This window comes from Chironomus tepperi, unplaced genomic scaffold (assembly GCF_022539635.2).
Source record: "Chironomus tepperi strain 1889 unplaced genomic scaffold, CSIRO-AGI_Ctep_v1 contig_223, whole genome shotgun sequence".
Classification (NCBI taxonomy): Eukaryota; Metazoa; Arthropoda; class Insecta; order Diptera; family Chironomidae; genus Chironomus; species Chironomus tepperi.
The window spans coordinates 2,410,263-2,425,385 of NW_027226345.1; the positions used below are offsets into that span (position 1 = coordinate 2,410,263).

The following is a 15,123-nucleotide window of genomic DNA, read 5'->3' on the forward strand; positions in this document are numbered from 1 at the left end:
CCCTTCAATAATACGTCCACAAATATTAGCTATCTTGGGTTCACTGGCTTTTGAAGTTCTAGGGAATGTTTTTGGACAGAGTTGTCAGATGGGTGCCTGTGGGTAGGTACCTAGCTGTATCATGGTAGCTTTTGACTTTGCCTAGGCATTACCTATGGAAAGGCAAACAAATTTTATCTGTGATAGATTTTTGCCTTTTATGGCAAATCGATAGGTAACAACTCTGTTTTTGGATATAAGAGAATAGTTTTTGATTAAACACAAGATGGCAGTTTCAGACGCTAATATAAGTGAGGACATCCAGTATGAAGTAAAAGAACTTCACATATCACTGTGGTTGCACTGTGATCCATGGATGGCCTCTCTTAATTGGCATCTGAAGCTGGCAAGTTGGGTTTAATCGGAACAATTCCAAAAATCTATTCTTCTACATCCATAAACATTACCCAAGAACTTCAAAATTATTTCCTCTCTTTCCTCTCCAAAATCATGTCATTATAAATTTCCAATTCAATAAAAGTTCAAGACACTCATAAAGCCAGCATCCAGCAAGAAGACAAAAATCAAACGACACAATAGAAAACAAAAAAAATTGTTTTTTATATCAAAAAAACTGAATATTATTTCCACAACTGTCATTCACATCACCCACTTTTATTATGGATCTTTATATACATTTTCAACAATAGCTATAGCTATGATATCGACAAAAAGTAGATACGATACGAAAGGAAGAGAATTTCTTTCTACAATGTCATTATTTCGTTTAAAAAAAGCACATCAAATATGCTTTGATTTTTCTTCCTGCTCAAGCCAGCATACGAGACAGCATATATGCTGATAGAAAAAACAGAGAAAGGAAGAGAGAGCAAAAAATCCTGAAAAGTGCCAAAAGGGCTGACATCCAACGGATGAGAAAAAAAAAATGAGGAAATGGAAAATGGTTGCTACTAACAATAAAGCAGCAGCGACAAAGGAGCATAAAGAACTTTTTTTTTTACGGTAACCAATAAAAAGAGATTGCCTAATAACATGAATCTCTCTAGACGATAGAGGAGAGCTGCTCTCTTCCCCAATATTATGATTATTATGCCACTTTAGTCATTCTGTTTTTTACATAGTGGAATGATGGAAAATGTGATGGAATAGAGGTTTGCTTGGAGCTTGTTGTGAAATTGAGTAATGTCAATGGTTTTTTGGGGATATTTTGTAAGTTGAGATAATTAGTGGAATATTGGATTGACTCAGGGATTGGAGTTATGGGCTGATGAACTAATGGTCTTGAGTTTGATTCCAGGATCCATTTAATAGGTTTAATCCTGTCATACTTGAGACAATGCCTGGAAATAATGTATAAGACCAGAACTGATAATCTTATGATGATTTCTTTTTACAAGAGAGCCCAATATCGAGACCGTGATCAGGACCGAGACCGAGAAGGAGATCAAGACCGAGATAGAGACTACTACCGAGGTCGAGATCAGGATCAAAACCTAAATTAGAACTGAGTCAGTGAATACAAGAAAATTCTTCGAAGCCTCGGTATTGACGAATCTTTAGATCGAAACTGGAAAGTCTAGGTCTTGATCTCAGTCTCTAGAACTCTTATTATCAGTTGGAAGCTATGCCATCCTTAGTCTGACTGTGGAACTGCTGACCTGCAGGCTGGATATTTTGGATAATCTTTTAATCCAAAATCACCTTGACTAGGGCGCACTAAGGCCTATTGTCGCGCGTAGGGAATGTCTAAAGTCAACACTATGCTTCGTAACCTTCTGTCAGTTCGGATACCTTCTTCCAGTTTAATTCGATTACCAAGCTATTTCTAGCTCTACCCATCATTCCCTCCTCGAACCCATTCCAATCCACCATCTCTCGGACTCTCGACACTTTAGAACACCCAAAAATTGATGTGCTGTTTTATTTTCATGGTATATGATATTGGTGTAGCGTAGTTGAATATTATAATCATAAGCTTTGAGCTACATAGAGACAAAAGGAAAAGTTTTTTTTATAATATTCTCTCTCATATCATGTTCCTTACATGCTGCATTTTTACAAATTTTTTCGCTTCATAGAAGATAGGAATTGACAGTTCTTATGGGAAAAGTTATGGAAATTTAGTGTGATTTTTTATGTGTGGGAAAATTGTGTGGAAATTTTGGGAAAATGAGATGAAAATAGTCAAAATTTGAAAAATTGGTTGATTAGACAGATTTAAGCTCTGACTTTGAAGAACCTGGAATCATAATAAGCTGCATCCAGCTTCAGACGCAATCTAGGGAAGGCAGAGACACAATTCATAATAACGGTCAATGACAAAAGTAAAGTAAGCAAGTAAGAAGCTGATAAGACAGTCTATTCTGACTCCTCACCCCTCTGGTCATTGTCAAACAAATTACCCAAAAATTAGACACATCCAAAAGTCAAAAAGCTCAACATCGACCCATGAATAAATCTCACAAAAGCGCCACAATGGAAGTCCTCCTCACAAAAGAGATACCAAAAAAGCAAGAGAGAACTTTAACGCGATAAATGTGACGCTGAGCATAATAAATATTTGTCTTTTTATCAGCACCTCAGCACCTCCCCTAAACTTTATTTTTCTCCAAAGCCATTTTCATTGTCATTTCCATTCCTTCTTTTATCATATTCAAACATGTACATGAGACATATACTTACAAGCATGGCAAGCGAGAAAAAAGTCAAATCACATCTGGTACTGCTGTAGATTCTGCTACATTTTTGTTGCCTTTTTCTGTCGTCATAATTGAACGATGTTTAATTTTATGTCAGATATCGTAATGGTGATGGGCTATGGCTATATTTTTTTTTGGTGTTATTTTATAGTTTTGGGGGATATTGTAATGAGGATATAAGTTGAATGGAGGTGCTTGATGTTATAATTTAGGGAATTGAGGTTGTGAGGAGATTAAGGCTGTCGGATGGGGTATGAAATACAATTTTTAGGAGTTAAATGTTGTCAGAATTGGGAATGACGTTAGCAGGCGAAGGACATGCTTTTATGGTACAGAAATTTACTTACTTACTGGAAAAATGCTCCGACTTGAAGCCTAGGTTGCTACAAAAAGCCTTTCATCTGACTCTGTTGCTGGCTGTATCACAAAGCTTGTATAAATTCTCAGTTTTGACATCTAACTGGCATTCCTTCATTACCGTCCTACGCCATATTGCTCTTGGAGCACCTGGACGCCTTGTGGATGCCTTGTGGATTCCAACCAAGGGCAGTATAGCAAGCTTGTGACAGAAATACCACTTTGATGCCTAAAAACGGTCACTTTGCTTGCTAGGCTGATACGTTGATTGGTATGCTGATCATTTTGAGGCTGATTTGAAGTGAAATTTCATCAAAATAATTGCGATCTGAACGATGTTCCACTCCTCCTTGTTTTGGGGTCTACCTACGTCTCTGAGATGTTCCGCTTGAACCGTCACTTCCATCTGTATATACATTACATTTTCAGAGTATATTTTTCCCATTTTCTTAAATTTTTCTTTAAATTTTTAATTATCTAAACATCTTCCTACCCATTTACTATCTCTCACTTTAATTCCCATAATTATTTTTCCACAGACATAGCATTTCATAAAGAATTTCCTCCTTTATGCTGCCCAACAATGGAACTGGAGAAAAAGTAGAGAATTCTTTCAATTTTCATTAAGTAGAAAATGAACGAAGAAGAATATAACAAATAAAAATGCCATTGAGGCGTCGTCCTGTAGGCTGAAAATATGCGTACTATGCATATATCTATGCTATACATAGTAGAATGAATAGCATTGTAGATAAAAAAAATTCTATTGAGTAAAAGCCATGTATGAGAAATGAATGGAATCGGAATGGAACTTAATTGAAAGTCACATGTTTTCTTGAAGATGATGAATGGCATTCTAACGGGTCGACTGCCGCGTGCTAGGAAAGTGAATATCAAGAAAAATAAGTTAGAAAGTCAGAAAATGAAGATGGTTGTTAGGGGTGGGTATAAGGATGATTGTAGAATGAGGAAAAGTTCTGATATATATTTTTAGAGATGAGAGAGGAAAGTAAAGTTTAAAGGACAAGATTTATGAGGTGGATGTGATCATTAGACGCAGAATTGTAGGGAAAATTTGGATCTAAATTGAGTGATTTTGAGAGATAATTTAGAGAAATTGAAAGAATTTTAGAGGAACTTGAGAGAATTTGAGAGAAAATTGAGTGTAAATTGAGAGAAAATTAAGTGTAAATTGAGAGAATTTAGGAGAAAATTTAATGTGAATTGAGAGAATTTTGAGAGAAAACTGAGAGAAAATTGTGAGAATTTGAGAAAAAATTGAGTGTGAATTGAGAGAATTTGAGAGAAAATTGAGTGTGAATTGAGAGAATTTGAGAGAAAATTGAGTGTGAATTGAGAGAATTTGAGAGAAAATTGAGTGTGAATTGAGAGAATTTGAGAGAAAATTGAGTGTGAATTGAGAGAATTTGAGAGAAAATTGAGAGTTAATTAGGAGAATTTGAGAGAAATTTGAGAGAAAATTGAGTTTGAATTGAGAGAATTTAAGAGGAAAATGAGTGTGAATTGAGAGAATTTAAGAGAAAATTGAGTGTGAGTTGAGAGAATTTGAGAGAAAATTGAGTGTGAGTTGAGAGAATTTGAGAGAAATTGAGAGAAAATTGAGTGTGAATTGAGAGAATTTGAGAGAAAATTGAGAGTTAATTAGGAGAATTTGAGAGAAATTTGAGAGAAAATTGAGTGTGAATTGAGAGAATTTGAGAGAAAATTTAGTGTGAATTGAGAGAATTTGAGAGTAAATTAACTGTGAATTGAGAGAATCTGAGAGAATTCAAACAAATCAATTTAATTAGTCATAAAAAATTCAAAATTTTCATTTTATTTGTCAAATATTAATTTCCCAGTACTAAATAGTCATCTACAAAAATGCCTAATTTATTTATTCATGCCTTTTTCAATATTTTAAAAAGCAATCAAGTAAAATTAATCAAATGTTACAAATCAAATATCACAAAAGTTCACAATAATTCATCAAATTCCCAAATAAAAAAATTCCTCAGAATTTTTAAATTGAAAATTTCGCACATTTTACAAGCCCAAGAAACTTCCAGTATGAAAATAAGCTTCCGACAGCAATGAATATTTATTTCAATTCTTTTATAACACATTTTTCATCAAGGTTATGTCACATCAATCAATTTCACTTCCATTCTACAAGTGTCTGTAATGTTTTACTGTAGATTGATAACATTTTCCGTATTTTGTGATGGAACTTCTTTTTATTTTTATTCAACGGAAGCGATGGGGTGAAAAATTTAGGTAATAAATATAAATTGATAAATTTCTTCAGGTGGAATTGAATTTCGAAAGTAGATTTGAAGTTTGGAACAATTTTTGTTTTTGAGATATGGTAAAAATGTGAAATTTTGTGACTGGGGTAATATGCAGGGTAATGTGGATGGTAATGTAGATGGTAGTTTGGATGGTAGTGCGGATGGTGATGTGGATGGTACTTGAAAATATGAAGGAAATGCCTGAATTTGTTAATCTGGACAAATACTAAATTACCAATTTTGGAATCCTAGATCTAAGAAGACAAAGAGCGTAACCGTCATTCCTGTAAGCCAGCAGTGGACAACCCATGAGCCCCAAAACACCAATGCATCGAAAAAATCTCAGATTCATCCCAATCCCAAGTCAGTCTATGCTAAATCAAGCATATCAAGTTAATTCAATCATATCCGTCCATTTTCCTCCATTTCAATCACTTACCCATTCCCAACATGAGTCCCCAGACAAACTGAAAGCTTCTCCATCTACATATCACCCAAAGAAAGTTTACCATCCACATCTACTTCCCGCGCCAAGACCAAATACAGCAAAGAAACTAAAGAGAGAGACAGATAGAGCAATGAATTAGACATGGGAAAATAAATGAGAAAAGTAAAGAAAAGCGAAAAAGGAATGAAGAAGAAAATTGTAAGTCTTGAGGCACAGTGGCATCGGCAGACGAGAGGCATATAAGAATGGAGAAAAATACGTCGAAATGAGAAATATCGAAGGCGATTTTTCTTGTAATTAATGTTCACTCAAGCGTCAGACTGAATTCTTTTTTGTACGGCTGTTAATTGAGATAAATACGCCACATCGTTTTTCGCCTTGTCTTGAGCACTGTCGAAGGAGCTTCCATCAGCATTTATTTCTTTATAACATTCACTGTGATTATCTGTCGGTTACTTGCCGTGTCTTCTCATTTATTTTCAGTTACTAACAATTACATCTCTTTTTTCATTTGCTGGAATTTTTCACATTTAACAACTTAAGTTTGGGTGATGAGTGTGTGTGTGTGTGTTTGTGAAATGGAATCTGAAAAGATGAGATTTATGGTCATATAATTTTGCTTTGTTGTGCCTCATTTTTTCCTACACTTTATGGTATCATTAATCTAATTAGGTGTAGTTATTTATTTAGCACCGGTGATGAGCTTTTGTGGGTTTGGTGATTATTTAGGGGTAACTCATCTTGTGTAGCTTGATGCTTTATCATTTTGAATTAAACAAGAATCACCTTCAACTCAGAGGTTAGAGCAGTGACCTTGTGATTTAGTAAACGTGCTACAATTCAAGGTTATCCTAGACTGAGGCCAAGATTTCACAGTCTATGACTGTAGCCTATGATAAAACAAGCTTTAGAAGAATTTTATGAGAGGTCATTGATCTAAGTTGATCTGTACGACTGGCGAAGTCAGTAAGTAAGTAGGACTCTTCGAAGAATTTCGTTGGAGTCAAAAATTCGTCAAAAGCAAGACTTCAGAAGAACCTACCTACAATTCACAAAGTTCTGAAGTTTGCTGAAATTTCATCGAAATTCAGCGATTCTTAATAATTCGTGCAATTGAATACTCTCAAATATCAAGTAAAATTGCTCTGCAGCATCATGTCTGGAAAGTTTTCTGCTTTCTTAAGAATCAGAAATTGTTTTTTTACAGCAATATTAGGGTTATTCACTTATGATGCCACTCATTTAGAGGTTTAAGCAGAGTTGGAAAGACTTTTGGAGTCTGGAGCCTAAAAATCCACAAATTACATGAAGTTCATAAAAGTCCACATGAAGTCAGTTAATTAAATTAGTTAATAAGCAAAGTATTAAACAGTTTGAATAAACTAAAATATGAAACATATCATCAAATAAATAAAAAAAAAGTCTGGACCAGAGTTGGGAGAACTTTGAGAGTACGAACTTGAAGTCTCCACTGGAGTCTGGACCAGAATAGGCATGATTTCAGACTCCAAAAGTTCAAAAAGCCGTCTCCTTTATGAAGTTGTCTCTCTAGCCCACACGTTTAGGGAATCCAGCCAGGCTGAGAAACTTCGCGATAATAACGCCGGTATTCATACAAATACCGCTTAATACCGCAAAACACCGCGGAATTCCATATAAATACCGCTGACACCGCCTAGTTTCTCAGCCTGGGAATCCGAACTTCACTAAATTTGGGACAAAAATGGACCACGAAATCCATTGGAATCTGGACAAAAATGAAAATGCTTCTACTTTAGAGTGGGGGACTTGGAGACCAACTCTGAGCTCAAGAACATTGTGCAGTCAGAAATCAACTCAATTGGGAAATTCCAACTAATTTCCCAATATTACACATTCTATTATTGATGTTATTTGTTGGGATTTAAGTTTAAATTAGCCATCAAGTTGTTTTCCACTTAAAACTGTTTGTGACAATTCAAGGATATGAAGCTTTGAAATTTTAGGGTTCAAATTTTGATATTCTCTCCATTAACCCTTCAAATTGTCCCAAAATGTCAATTTTTACTGAAATCTCTAAGATATGCTCTTGTTATAGCTAGAAAGCGACATAATCACAAGATTTGAATTGAATCGACTCTAATGAAGCATTTTCTCATTCAAAAATACTCAATACTCATTAAGCTTAACACCTCCAAAAGCCCAAGCAGCCCAGCATTCATTAAGACTTATTAAAATCCTCAACAAAACTTCATTTAACGCTGATTCATCACATCTTGTTTAAAAGAACCATTCATACTAGTTTAAATGAAGATAAATTTTATATTTTTTATTCAAGAATGAGAATAAATCTCTTCTCGCGCGAGTGCTAAGTGGATGAATGTGCTATTGACACTCAATTTAATTCCTCGTTCATCTCTCTTTTTTTTACATTTCTTATTCATCCTTAATGACAACATTTTTTTCTCCTTTTTTGCTCTCTTTTCAGTTCTACTTGCGATCATCATCATCCAAGTCGAGTCGGTAAGTGTCTTTTATTCATGTACGGTATATACTATATATATTCTGCAGTGGTACGAAGTGGTTGTTAAAATAAGAAACTTAAGTAATGTGAAAACATACAGCATAATGTAAAAATTATTCAACAGCAATAATGCTGATGTTTTTTTTCTCATTCTTTTGTGCTTGGTTTTTTGCCCCCAAATATAATTCTCGTCCCATCCACTTCATCAGCATCAATTTCATTTTCATTTGCTCGCTCTCACTCTCTCATTATCGTCACTTTCTGTCGATGTTTGCAGAAAGAAAAATGGAACAATGAAATTGAAAAGAATTCATTTTAACAAAATTTCGGATGGGAATTGCAAAACAATGCTATAAAAAAATTGAATTGATACAATTTGTTTCCGGTTCATTTCACCACACTTTTTTTTCGGACAACCTTTCGATTTTTCTTTTCTTGGTGCTGAATTTATTTTTTTGTTTGAATTTCTTGAATGGTGTTTGGAATGAACAAAAGTGAAAAATCATTGTTGTTAGTTGAAAAAGTGAGGATCATTTTTTTCGCGGGGTTGATGGATTAAGAAATTAATCTTGGATGTTCTGAGATTTAATTTTGAAAATTAAATGAATCAAAATGGAAATTTGAAGTTGAATTACCATAAAATGGCTTTAAAACTAGTCAATCTGAACAACTTAATAAGTAGATTGTAGAGCTAGATTACATCTTCATTTGGAACTATGCTATTGTACTCAGGACATGAGACAGAGCATAATAGGAGTCGGTTGGTCAAGGGTCAGAAACTATCGTAAAAATCACAATTTCTTATAATTTATATGGAAAAATCAAAAAAAATCACTAGGATGTCTATCCCTTGGTGCTGGTATCTAAATGAGTAAGTCGATTCGAGATTCGCGATTAGAGTGGGAATTTGAAGAAATAGAAGAAATTTATTCGAGTCAACCAGAGTAAAGTGTCGAATTTTCAGTTAAATTCGAGTCGACTTAAGTCTCAATTCAACTTTTCATGCAAAAAATAGTCGAAGATTTAAGTCAAATCGAGTCAACTTGCGTTAAATTGTATTGAATCGCCTTTCTGTTCGGAATCTTACTGCTACTAAGGTTCTAAAAAAAAAAGCTAACTACCTTACTGCATATCCCGAGTGAAACCCGAATTCACTTCCTCTTAATTCCATATCAAGTGTTCCTACTTGCTGAGTTACTTGGGGTTGATAAGAAGCATGATACAATACATACACAAGCCTTCTTCTCTGTCCAGTGTTCATAGCACAGCTCATATCGTTGTATTAGACCACAGCACAAATCAAAATCTATGAATCTTCACCCTAACTCACTACTCACCTAAATGAGCTCAGTATAGTCAATTAATATTCATTATATATACACATTTTATAGTCAATTAACTGTGCATTCTCACTTTCAAGTGCATACTCCTTGCTGTTCGAGTTAAAGATAGGACGTGTTGTACTTTTCAGTTTTACTGCTGTGTTCCGACAAAGCCTCGAAATGTCTCAATATCTCAACAAGTCTTAAACTCCATACAAATTTTGGGAATTTTTGACAAATTTTGAACAATTTCATTTTGAAGGTCCGGGTTCAAGCCAAGAACTGAAAATATTTTCCCGATTTTTTTCAAAAGTGTCCCTATATTTTACAAAAATCCTCTGGCCAACATATTCAAATATTGGCTAAACTCTTGAAATCACATCTATCAAATCAGATCATTTATTCCTTAATTCCACTCTTACCATTCATCATCATTTTCTATAACAATTAACTCAACAATTAAATTAAGAGGGTTTCCAACCCATTCCTTAATTCGACACTCGACATCAACTTCTAAATCACATTTACCAAACTTTTTCTTTTGTTTTCCTCACAATTGAATCAATTTTAATAGTCCAAAGAGAACAAAAAAGTTCTTTCCACTAAATTGTACCTAATTCTTCTTTATTTTCCAATTTTTATATTTTCTAAATGATGAAAATTGACCTACGTCAAGCGTATTAACCTTCGACCCGTGAGAATAATAAAAGGAGTTCATGGGTGGGGAATGAATTAAATTGACATAAGAAAATGAGAAAGGATCTAAACTTAAGAAGTGTACGTCAAAATAGAATGAAAATTGTTATGACAATAAATGCCAATTTCAATCGGAGAAAAGTAGACGAAAGTAATTTGTTGTAATGATCTGTGGGGAGATGCCCGGGTGGTGCAATGAGGTGAATTGGATTTTTTGTGGCACAAATGGGTCGGAATTTGTCAGAGCTTGAAGTTGACTCGGATTTTGTATGAATTTGAGTCGAATTGAGTCAAATTGAGTCAAATTGAGTCGAATTTGAGTCGAATTGACAAAATTTTGAGTCGACTTCAAGTTCTAATAACCGTTAATACAGCGACGTAGTGATGCCTTAGTGATCATTATGTGTTGTCCGGGTAAGGAGAAAAGCTGCTTTCGTGGAAATGGAAATGAAAATAAAGCTAGGTAGGAAGTGATTTTTGTGATGAGATGTAATAAGGGGTGTAGGATTTAAGATGCTTTCCTGGAGCTCTATTAAGAGAATCTGAAACAAATGAGAATTTTTATCGAAAATTGATGAAGGATTTGAGGCAAATTCTTAGGGTTGGACAAACATTCGAATACCAGAGTATTGGAAGCGCCCGTGGCGCCCCATCTTCAGAATTTTCAGCTTCACATAGCTTCACGTGGCATCACATTACACCCACATTTCCCCTAATACCCCTCAATTTATGGCTTCACATGGCTTCACAAAATGGCTTAACATGGCTTCTGTTCTTGCATCAGCTAAGGAATTGGATGTTTATAATATAGATATTCGAACATAATTTCGTCCAACGCTATAAATTCTTGAATTTTTTTGCAAGAAACTTCTGAAAATTCGATCAATTTTGATGAAAATCCATCCAAATTCACTCAAAATCAGTTAATTTACCCAAAAAATATTTAAAATAATCTTTTACCCAATTGAAGATCATGAAAAATATCACAGCTCATGACGATGAAAATAAGACATAAATCGCCTTAAATAAAGCTAAAAAGAAAGCCATAAGAAGATGTGAGACACAAAAAAAAATGACACAAAATGTGACGATGAAGATGAAAAAGATTAAAAAATGAATTTCACAAGAATAAAATGTGAAAAAAATTTTTTTTCATTTTCTTCGACTTCCTTGTTATTTATCTAGCATCTGGCACCAGCAGAAGAAGAGAAAGGCATGAACGCCTGAGGCAAAGAAAAAGAGACGAAATAAAGATGAAAAAGATTGGTGAAGGAAATGAAATTCATAAAATGACGAAGACAAGCACGTGAACGAATCAAAAAGGATTTTTTTTTCTTCCTTCATGCTAAATTTCATTTTCGTTGAATTTTTACATATTTTTTTTGGCTTTTTGTTTCATAATAAAGTGTAGGATGTGAATTTGTTAAATTTATTCGAATCACATCTTCTTTTTTCGGGGGGTCATTAACTGATGATGTTCAATATTTATGGGAGAGGAGGAGGACTTACTTACTTCCTTGATGAAGGCGAACGGAAACCCATTGCCGCATGTAGTGTTCGTCGAGAGCTGAATCTGTCTTTAGGTAACTTACGCCCGTTTTTAAATCACATTCACATGACCAGCCCATTTTACTCGATTTATTCGCAGAACTGCAAATATATCAGGCTTCTCATTCTAGCGAGTCCGATTTCGTTAAACAATCATAAGCTACAAATCATAAGGAAAAGGACTAAAGGGCACTAAATGCATTATTACTGAATTTTTCTTTGGTGATAACTGACGATTCGAATAACTCAAAAATCTTAGGACGTACAAAAGGCAGAGAAACTGGCTTCAGACCTGCATTAGTCAGGATTGAGTCCTGATTTCACGTAATCTAACTCAGAGTAGAGCCACGATTGTGCTTTCGGGGTAAGATGGTTTAAACAAGTAGTGGGCAAGCTGTGTGCCGCATTGGTGTGTCTTCAAAAATCATTTAGGATATCATCAGGATTGTTAGGAAGTTACGTAACACTTAGGGATGAAGGGTGATTACAATTTTGTCTCGGAGTCCTAGTGCTGGTTCATAATTGTGTTACAAAGCTTTATGATAGAGAAAATTGAGTCTAAAAACGCTTTCATTAGCGCTACATAATTTGCAAACGTTCTCTTACTTAATTTGAGGTGCCAAAGTGGTCCACATCCCATTAAAATAATAACAACTGCTTGACTAATGCGCAAATTTTTAAAAAGTATTTCTGTTCTTGAAATAACCCTAAATCCAACAGAAATCTTCAAAAGAAATCACAAAAAGAAAATTCGCGAAACATCCCACAAATTTTCTCAAAAAAAAAATGCAATTTTCAAGCACCCCAAAAATGTCACAAAAATTCTCATTTCCTCCACTTCAAAAAATGCCTTTCGTTCCACTCCTTTTTTCCCGAGAAAGCACAAAACCGAAACATAAATGGCCACGACCAATGTTGAATTTTTTGTACAAAAAACCAACTTTTCGTTGATATTATTTAACTTTATCACACAATGTCAACCATTGTCAAGGCAGGGATTACAAGGCATACACAGTAAATGTTAAAAAAAATTTTATTTTATATTTCAAGTGCTAAAAATTATGTTCCGCCATGTAGACATACTCACATGGTTGTGGATTGAGGATCTTTTTGGGGAGTTTTGTTGAATGGATTTTATCGTTTATGTGAATTTTTTTTGGGACAAAAATGAGATTGTATGCTGGTGTAGATATTATGTGCAGCTGTGCGGAGCTAGTGAACATTTTTTTGGAAAAAGTCGTTGAACTTTGGATTTTTGGAGCGGGAATTCAAATTTTGTCTCAATTATTATTATGAAAAGTCATTGAATATAAAAATTTTAATTCGATTTAATTGAATTTTTTCATAAAAATTTAAAATTTAAAATTTTTTTAAATTTCATAATTTTTAAATTTTTTAATTTTATAATTTTTAAATTTTTAAATTTTTAAATTTTTAAATTTTTAAAATAAATAATTTTTAAAAGTTTTAGATTTTAAATTTTATAATTTGCAAATTTCATAATTTTTGAATTTTATAATTTTTGAATTTTAAAATTTTTGAATTTTTAAATTTTTAAGTTTTTGACTTTTTTTGAGTTTCAAGCTCTCAAATTTTCAAATTTCAAAAAATATTAAAATTTTAATGTTTTTAGTTTTGAACAATTTGTTAAAAACATTTTTTTATATTTTATTATGTTTTTTTTTTAAAAATTCTTTAATTTTCATAACTTTAATAAAAAAAAATAATTTTTTCAATCTGAAAATATCAATTTTTCATTTATTTCATCATTATTTCACAATTTAAGAGAAAAATAATGAAAAAATTTAAAATTTATCAAATTTAAAAGAAAACAAAAATAAAACAAAACAACATCAAAACAATAAAAGCATGTTCTGATTTTAGCCTTCGAATTTAAGTGCACTAAAATCAGCATGACACAAAAATAGAGAGAGTAAAAATTTGTGCCATATTTGTATCACAGCAATAAGCTTGAAAGCCAATATGACATCGTCGACACACTCTATGCAATTCCATTATATTGCTTCATTTGGTAAAATTACTTCCACGACTTTACTTTAAATGGGTACTGGAAGTGTTTTAAAGACATTAAATAAAGTCTTTTAAAAGATTTTTGAAAATTTTTCGTTGAAAAAATTTTGAATATTTTTTTAACGATTTAACTTTTGAATTTAAGGGAGTTTTTTAAACAAATTTAAATTAAATCCCAAAATTGAGAAGATTTTTTGGAATTTTTATCTCAAAAATTCATTAAAAAATTGTTGATAATTTTTTCGCAATAAAGGGGGGGTACTGGTGGGTGTAAATTTGATTTTCTGGAAACCAAATCGAAGCTCCTCAACTTCCACTTGCAAAATTTCAAAAACCAAAAACGTGGAAGTTCAAAATCACACAACCAACCCTCATATTATTAAGTTCCTTACTCATCTCATTTTACTTCTTATCATCGTCGACTTTTTTGCCTTTACTATTCTCCTTGTGTTTTGTTATAAATTCAACAAACGTAGAAAATTGAAGGAAGCGACACAACAAAAAAAAAAAAAAAATTATTTAAAGCCTCAAACATGACACTTAATTTTGAGATATAAAAAAATAACTGCTGTAAAATTGTAAATGTCACTCAATAAATAAATTTTCAATTTTTTTTTATATCATCATTATTATGGGAAATGATTAATGTGGTTTGTTGGCATCGACGATGATTTTTATAGTGGAAATAAAAATAAATTTTTTGATAGCTTTTTGCGGTGCTGAAAATTGAAAAACTAAACCAATTTTTGGTTATTTTATTTGTCAGATAATTTTTCAATCAATTTTTTTGAGGAAATATTGGTTTAGAAAAAATTTAAATTTTAATGATCTGGATTTGAAATTATAATTGAAAATTAACATTAATGATGAATTATTTACTAGCTAATGTTCTATATTTCCTAAATGCAAATATTGTGGATTAAATTGTTTTTATTGATTTTCTAGTTTGTTTAACAGTTTAGTGATAATTTTAAATTTTTATTAGAAATTTTACATTTATTCACATCTGTCCGACGCTCTAACAACTTGATCAATGCCGCTTTTTCGCTAATATTTATTCACATGAAATAGCATCAATTGTATGACTCAATGGGGGTCTATTTTCTTACTTACTTCGCTGGTTATACAGATCAGTTGTGATCCATGGCCTCCCTCAGATGTCGCCTAATTTGGAGCCATTAGAGGATATTCTTGGATTTTTCAGGAAAAACCCTAACAAATTAAAGAA

General features: G+C 32.9%; 1 protein-coding gene across 1 annotated transcript in view; it reads left to right on the forward strand.

Annotated features, from left to right (window-relative positions):
• The window catches only part of LOC139091076 (neural-cadherin-like), a 317,601-nt gene that overhangs the window by 84,235 nt on the left and 218,243 nt on the right, over positions 1-15,123 (forward strand). The window contains exon 2 of the mRNA XM_070641014.1: positions 8,263-8,297. The gene's annotated coding sequence lies outside the window, so the exon portion shown is untranslated. The remainder of the gene's footprint in view (positions 1-8,262; positions 8,298-15,123) is intronic.